The 14,898-nt window shown below is 42.2% G+C and overlaps 3 non-coding genes across 3 annotated transcripts; all 3 read left to right on the forward strand.

The window, feature by feature from the left end:
- Positions 1 to 1,431: 1,431 nt before the first annotated feature.
- Positions 1,432 to 1,521, forward strand: trnap-ugg (transfer RNA proline (anticodon UGG)). Its single transcript is given in 2 exon segments — positions 1,432 to 1,467; positions 1,486 to 1,521. It is a non-coding gene; the product is annotated as a tRNA-Pro (tRNA).
- A 9,407-nt stretch (positions 1,522 to 10,928) lies between these two features.
- trnas-cga (transfer RNA serine (anticodon CGA)) lies at positions 10,929 to 11,000 on the forward strand. The gene has a single exon. It is a non-coding gene; the product is annotated as a tRNA-Ser (tRNA).
- Positions 11,001 to 13,087: 2,087 nt separating this feature from the next.
- On the forward strand, positions 13,088 to 13,158 carry trnag-gcc (transfer RNA glycine (anticodon GCC)). The gene has a single exon. It is a non-coding gene; the product is annotated as a tRNA-Gly (tRNA).
- The last annotated feature ends 1,740 nt before the right edge of the window (positions 13,159 to 14,898 follow it).

Consider the following 14,898-nt stretch of genomic DNA (forward strand, 5'->3'; position numbering starts at 1 on the left):
CGCTGCGTTTTGACGTTGAGTCAGATGTCTGTCTGTCTATCCGTCTGATTGGGTCTCTGCCTTATTCTCAGGCCAGGCTTTTTGTTTGCTGGCTGCAGGCCTCGCTCCCCCACTGACTGAACAACTGCCGGGTCGTGTGTCAGAATCAATGACTGTGACAGACTGTCTGCCCATTTATGGCCACATTTCTGAGTTCCTGCCATCGCTCTGTGTCGCAGGCCTGTCTCTGTCCCTCAGGATCACAACACACCCACAAGCTTCACGACTGAACGCAGGTTTGGTCAGTCTGTCCTCGCAGGTCCTTCGGAAGCTAATGATTTTGAACTGAATTATTTTTCCTGAGTGACTTGTGAAGCTTTGTTCAGTGATATGTTTGCGAAAGAGAACGGAGGAAATAGTTAGTGTGCAACTCGACATTTCTCTGCATCGGAATAGAACACGTGATTGGATGGATAGAAGAGGTCTGAAAGGATGGCCGATTGGCTGTGGGTGGCACCGAATTCTGCAGTGGCTGCAGTGGTTCATTACCGGTAATGAAAATGAGGTAATATACTACCACAAGCTGCCGCTGAAAATCATTCAATTTCCCAAACTTGACCCACCGAATCAAATGAAGCTCCTGGGAAAGCTACAAGACAACGCCGGTCTATCGGGCATCGTTTGAAGCAACTGGCAGTTTAAAGTGGCATCTACCGTTCAATGCTCAAATGAATGAACTGGATCTAACTCACTTCATTTATCTCTCTCAGAGCATGAGAGATACTCGAACGTGGCCGGCGCTTTTAATTGGGTGCCCAATGTACTCTTGCAAAATTCAAATACACAAGAAAGAATCTTGCCCAATCTGCAACTAAAATTCTGCTACTTTGCAGAACCACCCATTTATAAGCGACTTTATTTAGATGAATCTCACTATCTCTCCTTGTCTCTTGTCTCGATGTTGTCCCCTGATGGACTTCTCAGGCTTCCTGGAACGGTAAAGGCTGATCGAACCTGCAACACCAGCAGGGAAAGGTGAAGGAAAAAAAAGATTGAGACGGTCGGAAAAGTAAAGGTGCAACCCAGCTGATAAATTCGTAGCTAATGTCTCCACATTTTTGTCTCTTCGCCCTCACAGTGAAAGGAAACAGCAATGTGAGTAAAATATACTTATGGTAGCTTGTATAATCTGACGATGCCGAGACAGATGCCAATGTAGCTTCAGATTAACTAATTCTGAAAAGTATTATTTGAAGAAACAAGTCGTACATTGTAAACGAATTTAGTAGAGAGGCTAATATTGGTGACTGGAAATAGGTAGTGTACAACTTGATATTGCTGCAAATAGGAATAGAAAACGAGATTGGGTGGACAGAAGCGGTTGGAAAGGATAGCCGATCGGCTGAAGACTATGGTGAAATTTTAGACCGGCTGCAGGGCTTTCTAGCAAACGGCTCGTTGGTCTAGGGGTATGATTCTCGCTTTGGGCGTTTTTCTAATGGAATATGCGAGAGGTCCCGGGTTCAAATCCCGGACGAGCCCTGTTGTCTCACTGCTTTTTAGTGAAAAGTCACCAATTGGATTCTGACATCTTTGCAGTTGTTCGAATTGAATTATATTTGAGCTCCAGAGGACAAAGTGCAGAAGTTTCCAAGGCGCAACACACACGGAGTAAATAAAATGTCTCAAGATGATGTGGAGATTGAAGCTAAATGTGAATTTACCCCAATTTAGGCGGTCTCATTGATATTCGATGACGGGATCGGGAACCACATATCCAAGTTTGCCGATGACACAAAGATAGACAGAATTATAAGCAGTGTGGATGGAAGAATGAGATGACAGAGAGATATCACTAGATTAAGTGAATGGGCAAAACTGCGGCAAATGGATTTCAACGTAAGCAAGTTTGAGGCCGTCCACTTTGGACCTCAAAATGATGGATCAGAAAACATATTAATGGATGTTACTCCAAATAATTGACCACATGACATTTTGTGTGGATTCGCTTGTTTCTCAAGTCTGTCAAACTTTTAAAAGTTACCAAAATATTGCAATAGGAACCTAATATTGGTGACTGGAAATAGGTAGTGTACAACTTGATATTGCTGCAAATAGGAATAGAAAACGAGATTGGGTGGACAGAAGCGGTTGGAAAGGATAGCCGATCGGCTGAAGACTATGGTGAAATTTTAGACCGGCTGCAGGGCTTTCTCGCAAGCTTTCTCGGGGTCTGATTCTCGCTTTGGGCGTTTTTCCAATGGAATATGCGAGAGGTCCCGGGTTCAAATCCCGGACGAGCCCTGTTGTCTCACTGCTTTTTAGTGAAAAGTCACCAATTGGATTCTGACATCTTTGCAGTTGTTCGAATTGAATTATATTTGAGCTCCAGAGGACAAAGTGCAGAAGTTTCCAAGGCGCAACACACACGGAGTAAATAAAATGTCTCAAGATGATGTGGAGATTGAAGCTGAATGTGAATTTACCCCAATTTAGGCGGTCTCATTGATATTAGATGACGGGATGGAGAACCACATATTCAAGTTTGCCGTTGACACAAAGATAGACAGAATTATAAGCAGTGTGGATGGAATAATGAGATTACAGAGAGATATTACTCGATGAGGTGAATAGGCAAAACTGCGGCAAATGGATTTCAACGTAAGCAAGTTTGAGGCCGTCCACTTTGGACCTCAAAAAGATAGATTAGAAAACATATTAATGGATGTTACTCCAAAAATTGACCTCATGACATTTTGTGTGGATTCGCTTGTTTCAAAAGCCTGCCAAACTTTTAAAAGTTACCAAAATATTGCAATAGCCCGTACGGGGATCGAACCCACGACCTTGGCGTTATTAGCACCACATTCGAACCAACTGAGCTAACCGTCCATGCATATATTTTGGCTTTATTGGCTTACCCGCGTGTTGGGTAGTTTGTGTTTATTTTTACACCGGCTGACAGGGTTTTGCAACGAATATTGAATAGACCACATCCCTTAAACATTGTTACTTGTTTCTGTATATACTGTCGAGGATGTAGATCAAAATTAACAAACAAAGAGCACTTTAATGTAACAAATTAAATTCCGACCAATATTATTTTACTAACAATGAACAGCCCATCCATAAAACACTGCCCCGCTATAAAACCTGTGGGCAGGACCGTGAGCGACTGTGAAAATGATATCACCGCAACGTGATTCGATCACGCTGCGTTTTGACGTTGAGTCAGATGTCTGTCTGTCTATCCGTCTGATTGGGTCTCTGCCTTATTCTCAGGCCAGGCTTTTTGTTTGCTGGCTGCAGGCCTCACTCCCCGACTGACTGAACAACGACCGGGCCGTGTGTCAGAATCAATGACTGTGACTGACTGGCTGCCCATTTATGGCCACATTTCTGAGTTCCTGCCTTCGCTCTGTGTCGCAGGCCTGTATCTGTCCCTTAGGATCACAACACACCCACAACCTTCACGACTGAACGCAGGTTTGGTCAGTCTGTCCTCGCAGGTCCTTCGGAAGCTAATGATTTTGAACTGAATTATTTTTCCTGAGTGACTTGTGAAGTTTTGTTCAGTGATATGTTTGCGAAAGAGAACGGAGGAAATAGTTCGTGTGCAACTCGACATTTCTCGACATCAGAATAGAAAACGTGATTGGATGGATAGAAGAGGTCTGAAAGGATGGCCGATCGGCTGTGGGTGGCACCGAATTCTGCAGTGGCTGCAGTGGTTCATTACCGGTAATGAAAATGAGGTAATATACTACCACAAGCTGCCGGTGAAAATCATTAAATTTCCCAAACTTGACCCACCGAATCAAATGAAGCTGCTGGGAAAGCTACAAGACTACGCCGGTCTATCGGGCATCGTTTGAAGCAACTGGCAGTTTAAAGTAGCATCCACAGCCATGCAAGTACTGCCATGTGCCGCTGCGATCGCCGAGTGGTTGAAGCGTTAAATTCAAGATCAAATGGAGTTTTCCTTCGCAGGTTTGATTTCTGCTCGCTGAATTATTGTTTAAAGATCCGTTCAATGCTCAAATGAATGAACTGGATCTAACTCACTTCATTTATCTCTCTCAGAGCATGAGAGATACTCGAGCGTGGCCGGCGCTTTTAATTGGGTGCCCAATGTACTCTTGCAAAATTCAAATACACAAGAAAGAATCTTGCCCAATCTGCAACTAAAATTCTGCTACTTTGCAGAACCACCCATTTATACTCTACTTTATTTACATGAATCTCTCTATCTCCCCCTGTCTCTTGTCTCTGTGTGTTGTCCCCTGATGGACTTCTCAGGCATCCTGGAACGGTAAAGGCTGATCTAACCTGCAACACCAGCAGGGAAAGTTAACGAAAAAAAAGACCGAGACGGTAGGAAATGTAATGGTGCAACCCAGCTGATAAATTCGGAGCTAATGTCTCCACATTTATGTCTCTTCGCCATCACAGTGAAAGAAAACAGCGTTAATAGTGAAGTACACTGATGGTAACTTATATTCTACGCCGATCCCGAGACAGATGACAATGTTGCTTCAGATTAACTAATTCTGAAAAGTCTTATTTGATAAAACAAGTCGTTCATTGGAAACGAATTTGGTAAAGAGAGACTAATATTGGTGACTGGAAATAGATCGTGTGCAACTTGATGTTGCTGCACATCGAAATAGAAAACGAGATTGGATGGACAGACGAGGTCTGAAAGGATGGCCAATCGGCTGAAGACGGTGGAATGATTCTCGCTGAGGGTGTTTCAACGATGTGAATGTGCGAGAGGTCCCGGGTTCAACTCCCGGACGAGCCCTTTTATCTCACTGTTTCTGTGTTCGAAGTCACCAATTGGATTCTGACATCTTTGCAGTTGTTCGAATTGAATTGTATTTGAGCTCCAGAGGACAAAGTGCAGAAGTTTCCAAAGCGCAACACACACGGAGTAAATAAAATGTCTCAAGATGATGTGGAGATTGAAGCTGAATGTGAATTTACCCCAGTTTGACCGGTCTGATTGATATGAGATGACGGGATCGAGAATCACATGTCCAAGTTTGCCGATGACAGAATTGTCAGCAGTGTCGGTGGAAGAATAAGATTACGGAGCGATATTACTCGATTAAGTGAATGGGCAAAACTGTGGCAAATTGATTTCAATGTAGGCACGTGTGAGGCCGTCCACTTTGGACCTAAAAATGTTCCATCAGAATACTTTATAAATGGTGAATTGCTCGAAACTCTTGAGGTCCAAAGGGACTTCGGGGTCTATGTACATACATCATTGAACTGTCATGGACAGGTACAGGAAATAATCAAATCGTCAAATAGAATGTTGGCCTTTACATCAGGAGGGTTAGAATACAAGGGGTTAGAAGTCATGCTTCAGCTATACAAAGTTCCTGGTTGGACCAAACCTGGAGTCCTGTGATCAGTTCTGAGCACCGCACCTTAGGAGTGATATATTGGCCTTGGGGGGAGTGAAGCATAGATTTACCAGAATGGTATCTGGATTCCCAGCGCTAAATTATGAGGAGAGATTACACAAACTCGGGTTGTTGTGTGGAAAATGCTGGAGTCTATAATTAAGTATAGGGTGACTGAACACCTCGAGAATTTACAGTTAATCAGAGAGAGCCAGCATGGATTTGTGAAAGGTAGGTCGTGCTTGACAAACCTGATTGAATTTTTTGAAGAGGTGACTAAAGTAGTGGACAAGGGAATGTCAATGGATGTTATTCATATGGACTTCCAGAAGGCATTTGATAAGGTCCCACATCAGAGATTGTTAGCGAAGATAGAAGCCCATGGAATCGAAGGAAAAGTACGGACTTGGTTAGAAAGTTGGCTGAGCGAAAGGCGACAGAGAGTAGGGATGGGTAGGTACTCACATTGGCAGGATGTGACCAGTGGCGTCCCGCAGGGATCTGTCTTAGGGCCTCAATTATTTACAATATTCATTAACGACTTCGATGAAGGCATCGAAAGTCTCATATCTAAGTTTGCCGATGACATAAAGATTGGTGACATTGTAAGCAATGTAGATGAAAACATAAAATTACAAAGCGATATTGATAGATTAGGTGAATGGGCAAAACTGTGGCAAATGGAATTCAATGTAGACAAATGTGAGGTCATCCACTTTGGATCAAAAAAGGATAGAACAGGGTCCTTTCTAAATGGTAAAAAAGTTAAAAACAGTGAATGTCCAAAGGGACTTAAGGGTTCAGGTACATAGATCATTGAAGTGTCATGACCAGGTGCAGAAAATAATCAAGAAGGCTTATGGAATGCTGGCCTTTATAACTAGAGGACTAGAGTACAAGGAGGCAGAAGTTATGCCAGAGCCGTACAAAACCCTGGTTAGACCACACCTGGAGTCCTGTGTGCAGTTTTGGGCACCGCACCTTCGGAAGGACATATTGACCTTGGAGGCAGTGCAGCGTAGGTTTACGAGAATGATACCCGGAATTCAAGGTTTAAGTTACGAGGAGAGATTACACAAATTGGAGTTGCATTCTCTACAGTTTCGAAGGTTAAGGGGTGATCTGATCGAAGTTTATTAGGGGAACAGATAGGGTGGATAGAGAGAAACTATTTCCACTGATTGGGGATTCTAGGAGTAGATGGCACAGTCTAAAAATTAGAGCCAGACCTTTCAGGAGTGAGATTAGAAAACATTTCTACACACAAAGGGTTGTAGAAGTTTGGAACTCTCTTCCGCGAACGGCAATTAATACTAGCTCAATTGCTAAATTTAAATCTGAAATGGACAGTTTCTTTTTGGCAACCAAAGGTGTTACGGGATATGGGCCATAGGCAGGTACATGGAATTAGATCACAGATCAGCCATGATCTTAACAATTGGCAGAGCAGGAACGAGGGGCTGAATGGCCTATTCCTGTTCCTATGTTGCATTCCCTAGAATTCAGAAGATTAAGGGGTGATTTGATCGAAGTTTCAAGATATTAAGGGGAACTGAAGGGGTAGATAGAGAGAAACTATTTCCGCTGGTTGGGGAGTCTAGGATGAGGGAACATAGCGTAAAAATTAGAGCCAGGACTTTCAGGAATAAAGTTAGGAAACACTTCTACACGCAAAGGTTGGTAGAAGTTTGGAACACGGTTCAGCAAACGGCAGTTGAAGCGACCTCAATTGTAAATTTTAAATCTTAGATTGACAGGTTTTTGTTAACCGAAGTTACGAAGAGATATGGGGCTGAGGCGGTTCTAGGGAGTTAGGTCACAGGTCAGACATTTTTAAAATATTCATGGAATGTGGGCGTCGCTGGCAAGGCCAGCATTTATTGTCCATCCCTTACTGCCCTTGAGAAGGTGGTCGTGAGCCGTCTTCTTCAACTGCTGAAGTCCGTGTGGTGAAGGTTCTCCCACAGTGCTGTTAGGTTGGGAGTTCCAGGATTTTTACCCAGTGACGACGAGGGAACGGCGATATATTTCCAAGTCGGGACGGGGTGTGAATTGCAGAGGAACGTGCAGCCGGTTTTGTTCCCATGTGCCTGCTGCTCTTTTCCTTCTAGGTGGTAGAGGTCGTGGGTTTGGGAGGTGCTGTTGAAGAAGCCTTGGCGAGTTGCTGCAGTCCACCCTGTGGATGGTACACACTGCAGCCACTGTGCACCGGTGGTGAAGGGAGTGAATGTTTATTGTGGAGGATGGGGTGCCAATCAAGCGGGCTGCTTTGTCTTGGATGGTGTCGAGCTTCTTGAGCGTTGTTGGAGCTGTACCCATCCAGGCAAGTGGAGATTATTCCATCACCTTCCTGATTTATGCCTTGTCGATGGTGGAAAGGCTTTGGAGAATGAGGAGGTGATTCACTCGCCACAGAATACCCAGCCGCTGACCTGCTCTTGTCGCCAGAGTATTTATGTGGTTGGTCCAGTTAAGTTTCTGATCCGTTGTCACCCCCAGGATGTTGATTTGAGTGATTCTGCGATGGTAATGTCGTTGAAAGTCAAGGCGAGGTGGTTAGAAAGTCTCTTGACTGGCACTTGTCTGGCGCGAATGTTACTTGCCACTTATGAGCCCAAGCCTGGATGTTGTCCAGGTCTTGCTGCATACAGGCTCGGACTGCTTCATTTTCTGAGGGGTTGCGAATGGAACTGAACACTGTGCAATCATCAGCGAACATCCCCATTTCTGACGTTATGATGGAGGGAAGTTCATTGATGAAGCAGCTGAAGATGGTTGGGCCAAGGACACTGCCCTGAGGAACTCCTGCAGCAATGTCCTGGGGCTGAGATGATTGGCCTCCAACAAACTCTGCCATCTTCCTTTGTGCTCGGTATGACTCCAGCCACTGGAGAGTTTTCTCCCTGATTCCCATTGACTTCAAATTTACTCGGGCTCCTTGATGTCACACTCGTTCAAATGCTGCCTTGCTGTCAAGGCAGTCACTTTCACCTCACCTCTGGAATTCAGCTCTTTTGTCCATGGTAGGACCAAGGCTGTCATGAGATCTGGAGCCTATTTGTCCTAGTGGAACCCAAACTGAGCATCGATTAATAGCTTATTGGTGAGTTCGTGCCGCTTGATAGCACTGTCGACGACACCTTCCATCACTTTGCTGATGATTGAGAGCAGACTGATGGTGCGGCAATTGGTCGGATTCTATTTGTCCTGCTTTTTTGTGGACTTGATAGCAGAACAGGCTCGATGGGCGAAATGGCCGACTCCTGTTCCCGTGTTCCTCATTGGTGCAGAATGTAAAACGATCCTGCATTGGCCAGGTATCAAAACCGGGTCGCATGATAAGCAGGCGAGAATTCAACGCCAATGCCACCAATCCTCGTATGGCCATTTGCTGCATGTGTCCATTTGGAATCCTGTTTGAAAGCACATGTCGTCTGACGGAGGCCCTGTGATAACCCTCCGCAGTCTGACCTACAGCTGTGCAAGAACTGCTTTGTGCAGCTGCAATGGCCCAGTGTTTGAAGCGTTGGACTCACACCCCACTCGGTTTTTCTTGCCCCGGTTTGAATTCTACTCGGTGAGTTACTGTTTTACGATCTGTTCAATGTCCAAATGAATAAACTAGAGCTAATTGACCGCGTTTACCTTTTTCAAAGCAGGAGAGGCATTCCACCGTGGCGGGCGACCAATGCTTTCTTTCAAGATTTCAAGACACGAGAAGGAATATCTCCCAATCAGCAATTTAAATTCTTCTAGATTGCAGAACCTGGCATTTATACTCTTTGTTTATTTCCTTGCATCACTGTATCTGTCACTGATTCTGTCTCTTGTCGACAATTGTTTAATTTTTTACATAAATTATTCATGTGTATAATTTATTATATAATAATTCATGTGTTTAATTTATTATCTAAACAATTCAATTGTTTAACTTATATAAATAATTCAATAGTTTAACTTAATATATCAATAATTGAATTGTTTAATGTATTATATAATGAAATTGTTTAATTGATTGCATAAAAACTTCGTGTTTAATTTATCATATAAATAATTCATTAAAAAATTTGTTATATAATCAAATGTTTAATTTATTATATAAAGAACACAAGTCTTTCATTTGTTAATAAAAAATTCAATTTTTAAATTTCTTTTATGATAATTTGTGTTTAATTTATTATATAGATAATTCAATAGCTTAATTGGTTATCTAAATAATTCAATTGATTAATTTATTATATGAATAAGTCAATTGTTTAATTTATTATATAAATATTTCAATCCTTTAATTTTATATATAAATAATTCAATAGTATATTTTATCATATCAATAATTCAATTGTTTAATTTATTATATAAAGACAAATGTTTAATTTATTATATAAATAATTCAATTGTTTACTTTATAGTATAAACAATTTAATTGCTTCATTTATTATATAATTTATTCAAGTTTTTATTTTTTATACAAACACTTCAAATGTTTAATTATCAAAATAATTAAAATGTTTAATTTATTATAAAAATAACTCAATAGTTTGTTATATAAATAATTCAATAGTTTAATTTATTATATAAATAATTCATTAGTTTAATTTATTATCGAAATAATTCAATTGATTTATTTATTATATAAATAATTCAAGTGTATAATTTATTATATAAATAATTCACGTGTTTAATTGTTATGAATAAATTTAAAAAATAATTGTATAATAAATTAAAGGGTTCAATTTATTATACAAATAATTCAATTGATAGAATTCTCAGGCTTCCTTGAATGGTGAAAACTGATCTAACCAGCAACAGCAGCAGTCTGAGACGGTAGGAAAAGTAAAGTTATAACCCAGCTGATGAGTTCGTAGCCAATGTCTCCACATTTATGTAGCTTCAGAGCACTTCATTCTGCAAACTGATCACTATAAAGCAAGTCGTACATTCAAAACGAATTTGGTGAAGAGAGGATAATATTGTTGACTTGAAATAATAAGTGCTGAATCTGATATCGCTGTACATCATATATTGTAGAAGAAAGCGAGAATGGACGGATATTGTGTTCTGGAAGGTTGGCTGATCGGCTGCGTGACAGCGAAATTTTACATTGGCTGCACGGCTCTGTTGCCAGTTGATCTTTGGATCTGATTCCCGCTCAGGGAGTTTCACTGGTTCAAATCCAGGATTTCCCACGAAAGCCCAAATAAAGTTTCACTCTCTCCGGTCCTCCATAAATTCTGCTGTCGCAAACTCTCACTCCGGCAGCTGGGGAACAGTGGAAAACTGATGGGTTTGTTGTCGCATCTGGAATGCGGTTTTGAACTGTTGCTATTCGCCGAGACAGCGCTGCTGGAGCCTTTCATGATCTCGTTCAGTGAAGAGAGACTGGCAGGCGGCTCCCAGACAGGGCTCAGGCCGGGACCGGGCAGTGGCTCGATGAGAAAGCGGAACTGTTGCTGTTGCTGCTTCCGCCTCTGGAAGTCCCTGCGGCGGTCGGTACTGATCTCCCTCTTATGGATACGGCTCCAGTTATTGGATGTGGACCTCGTGGCGCAACGGTAGCGCGTCTGATTCGAGATTAGAAGGATGCGTGTTCAAATCACGTCGAGGTCATTGCGTTTTCACAGCGATTAAGTGTCTCTCTGCTTGAAAGCGGGACCGTCTTTTTGGGATGGGCTGTTCACTGTTTGTAAAATAATAATTATTGTGGAATCATTGAATGGACACAGTCCAGAAGGAGGCCATTCGACCTATCGAACCCGTGCCGGCATTATGTAAGAGCAATCCAGTCAGGCCCTTTCCCGGTAGCCCTGCATTTTTTCCCCTTGAAGTATTTATCAAATTCCTTTTCAAAAGCCACGATTGAATCTGCTTCCACCACCCTTTCAGGCAGCGCATTCGAGATTATAATTATTCGTTGCGTAAAAAGGTTTTTCCTCATGTCTCCTTTGCTTCTTTTGCCAATCACCTTAAATCTGTGTCCTCTGGTTTCCGACTCTTCCGCCAATGGGAACTGCTTCTCTTTATTTACTTTATCTGAACCCTTCATGACTTTGAAAACTTCTATCAAATCTCCTCTGAACCTTCTCTGCTCCAAGGGAACAATCCCAGCACGCGGCAAATGCGGTCAATTTGCTCTCATTCATTTATTTGAGCATTAAACAGACCTTTAACCAGTGGTGCTGTTTTATGGAAGCGTGAGCTGGTGGTCAAAGGTGCGTGGATCCAATGTCTGGGGTGTTTCTGGGTTCAAATTTCACCACTGATAGCATTTTTGGCAATGTTCATTTTGACCTGTTCACAGAAAACTCGATTGTAATGCGATGGAGCAGAGGATGTGAAAGCAGCTGAAAGTGAAAGTGCAGATATTAGTTTCATCACGGGGACAGGACACGTTTCCACAGGTAAGGACATTTTATGTTCAGATTCTTTCCAGCAGAGTGGGACAGGTGATCAGAGTGACCGGGCTCCAGTGGTGCAATCGGTCAGTGCGCCGTCTTTTTATGCCGTAGATTCCAGGGAAATGCCGGGGTTTTTAATTCGAGTCTCATCTAGATCAAACAATCCTTTTCCTTATGAACATTTCGACCGGAGTTGAAGGTACAATTGGTGTGTTCCAAAATGCATCTACTTATTTGAATTGCCATGTGGTTCCTCCGGCCTACGCTGTTACAATAGCAGATGAGATGTTTAGTATTACTTGTTTACAGGAGGGAGGCTGTGGTTTTGGAGACGAAAACTATGATTTTCATCCATTTACAAATCGTGGGATTTAACTGGAGCTTTAAACCAGCGCCTTAGACCGCTCAGCCAGGATACTTTCCATCCGACACTTCAGGAACTAGTTTTACAGGAATAGAATTACTGCAAGCGAGAATTCTACCCCTCAAGCACCAATGCTCGCAAGTAAATTTCTCCGCATCGTGATAACATACACTCTACCATAGGTATACTTTAATCAAATTAGTGTTTTGTTTCACTCTGAGTGCGAAGAGACATTAATGTGTCGACATTGGTTGCATCAGCTGGATTGCCCCTTTACTTTTCCTACCGTCTCATTCTTTTATTTCTTCACCCTTCTCTGCTAGTGTTGCAGGTTAGATCAGCCTTCCCCGTTCAAGGAAGCCTGAGAAGTCCATTGGGGACAGCACAGAGAGAGAAAAGCTAAAGACAGGGAGAGATAGAGCGGGCCCAGGGGCTGAGTGGCTGGGTCCTGCTCCTACTTCTTGTGTTCTTTAGATTTGCAGTTCGGATCAGATCAGCCATGATCTGATTGAATTGCGGAGCAGGCTCGAGGGGCCGATTAGCCTACTCCTGCTCTTATTTCTTATGTTCTTATGTGATGAATGCAAAGAAAATAAAGTTTATGAATGTCAGGTGTAGCAAACTAGCAGAATTTAAGTTACAGATTCCTTCTCGGGTCTTGAAATCTTGCAAGAGAAGTTTTAACATCCAATTGAAAGCACCGGCCACGCTGTTGTATCTCTCCTGCTGAAAGAGAGGTAAATACGGTTAATTAACTGTTTGAGCATTGACGAGATCTGTAAATGGTCGCGCTACCAGCAGAATTCAAACCGAGGCAGGAAAACCCCCTTGGAATTTTGAGCCCAACTCTTTCACCACTCAGTCATCGCAGCTGAAAACGGCATGTTCGTTCAGATAGAATTCCAAATGGACACATGCAGGAATGATTGGTACAAGCATTGGTGGTTCAGGGGTAGAATTCTCGCCTGCCACGCGGGAGACCCGGGTTCGATTCCCGGCCAATGCATCGGCATTTTGCACCAAAAAGTACCACCGGAACAGGGTCAATTGGCCACTGTTCAAAGGTCGGTTCCATGCCAAAATGAATGAAGTGGAACGAAGTGACCGCATTTTCCCGGTACTGGGGTTGTTCTCCTTGGAGCAGTGAAAGTTCAGAGGAGATTTGAGAGAAGTTTTCAAAGCCATGAAGGGTTCAGATGAAATCAATCAAGAGAAGCTGTTCTAATTGGCGGAAGGGTCGGGAACCAGAGGACACAGATTTGAGGTGTTTGGCAAAAGAACCAAAGGCGACATGAGGAAAAACTTTTTTATTCAGCGAACAGTTATGATCTGGAATGCGCTGCCTGAAAGGGTGTTGGAAGCAGATTCAATCGCAGCTTTCAAAAAGGAGTTTGATAAATACTTGAAGGGGAAAATGCAGGGCCACGGGGAATGGGACTAACCGGATTGGTCTTACAAAAGGCAGGTACGGGATTGATGGGTCGGATGGTCCAGATGGTCCATTCTATGATTCTATGATAATTATTAATCTTAGAGTAAATGATCCTCTGACGAACAATGATCATAATATGATAGAATTTCATATTGAGTTGAGAGTGCTGTCGTTAGTTCCGAAACTAGGCTCTTAAATTTAAACAAAGCCAATTAAGTAGTTATCAGTGGCAAGTTCGCTAAGGTAGTTTGGGAAATTAAATTAAAAATATGTTTGGAGATAAGCAATGGCGAACATTTGAAGAAATAATTCATAATTCTCAACGAAAATACATTCCCTTGAGGATTAAAAACTTCACCAGAAAAGTGGTACAACCTTGGTTAACTGGAGAAATTAAGGGTAGTATTAGGTTAAAAGAAGAGGCTTACAATGTTGCCATAAAGAGTAGTAGACTGAGGATTTGAAGAGTTTTAGAAATGATCAAAGGATGACCAAGAAACTGATAAAAAGGGAGAAAATAGGATGAGGGTAAACCAGAAAGGAATATAAAAATGGATTGTAAGAATTTCTACAAGTGTGTATAAAGGAAGAGATTAGCGAAAGTAAACATTGGTCCCTTGGAGGCAGAGACAGGAGAAATTCGGGAATAAGGAAATGGCAGAGACGTTAAACAACTACTTTTATCGTTCTTCACAGTAGAATACACAAAAAACATACCAGAAATAGTGGGGAATCAAGGGGCTAATGAGTGAGGAACTTAAAGTAATTAAGGTTAGTAAAGAAAAAGTACTGGTGAAATTAATGGGACTAAAAGCCAACAAATCCCCTGGACCTGATGACCTACATCCTAGGGTTTTAAAAGAGGTGGCTGTAGATAGAGTGGATGCATTGGTTTCGATGTTCCAGAATTCCCAACATTCTAGAACTGTCCCCGTGGATTGGAAGGTAGCAAATATAACCCCAAAGGAGGAAGGGAGGAAACAGGGAACTGCAGGCGATTTAGCCTGACAATAGTAGTAGGTAAAATGCTAGGATGTATTACCAGGGGCGTGGTTACAGGACACTTAGAAAACCATAATATGATTAGTCACATGCAACACGGATTTATGAAAGGCAATTAGTGTTTAACAAATCTATTAGAGCTTTTGATGCTGTAACTAGCAGGATAGATAAAGAAGAACCATTGGATGTAGTATATTTGGATTTTCAAAAGGTATTCGATACGGTTCCACATAAGAGGTAGGTACACAAGATTAGTGCTCATGGGATCATGGGTGATACATTAACATGTATTGAGGATTGGTCGACGGACAG

This window comes from Heptranchias perlo, chromosome 20 (assembly GCF_035084215.1).
Source record: "Heptranchias perlo isolate sHepPer1 chromosome 20, sHepPer1.hap1, whole genome shotgun sequence".
NCBI lineage: Eukaryota > Metazoa > Chordata > Chondrichthyes > Hexanchiformes > Hexanchidae > Heptranchias > Heptranchias perlo.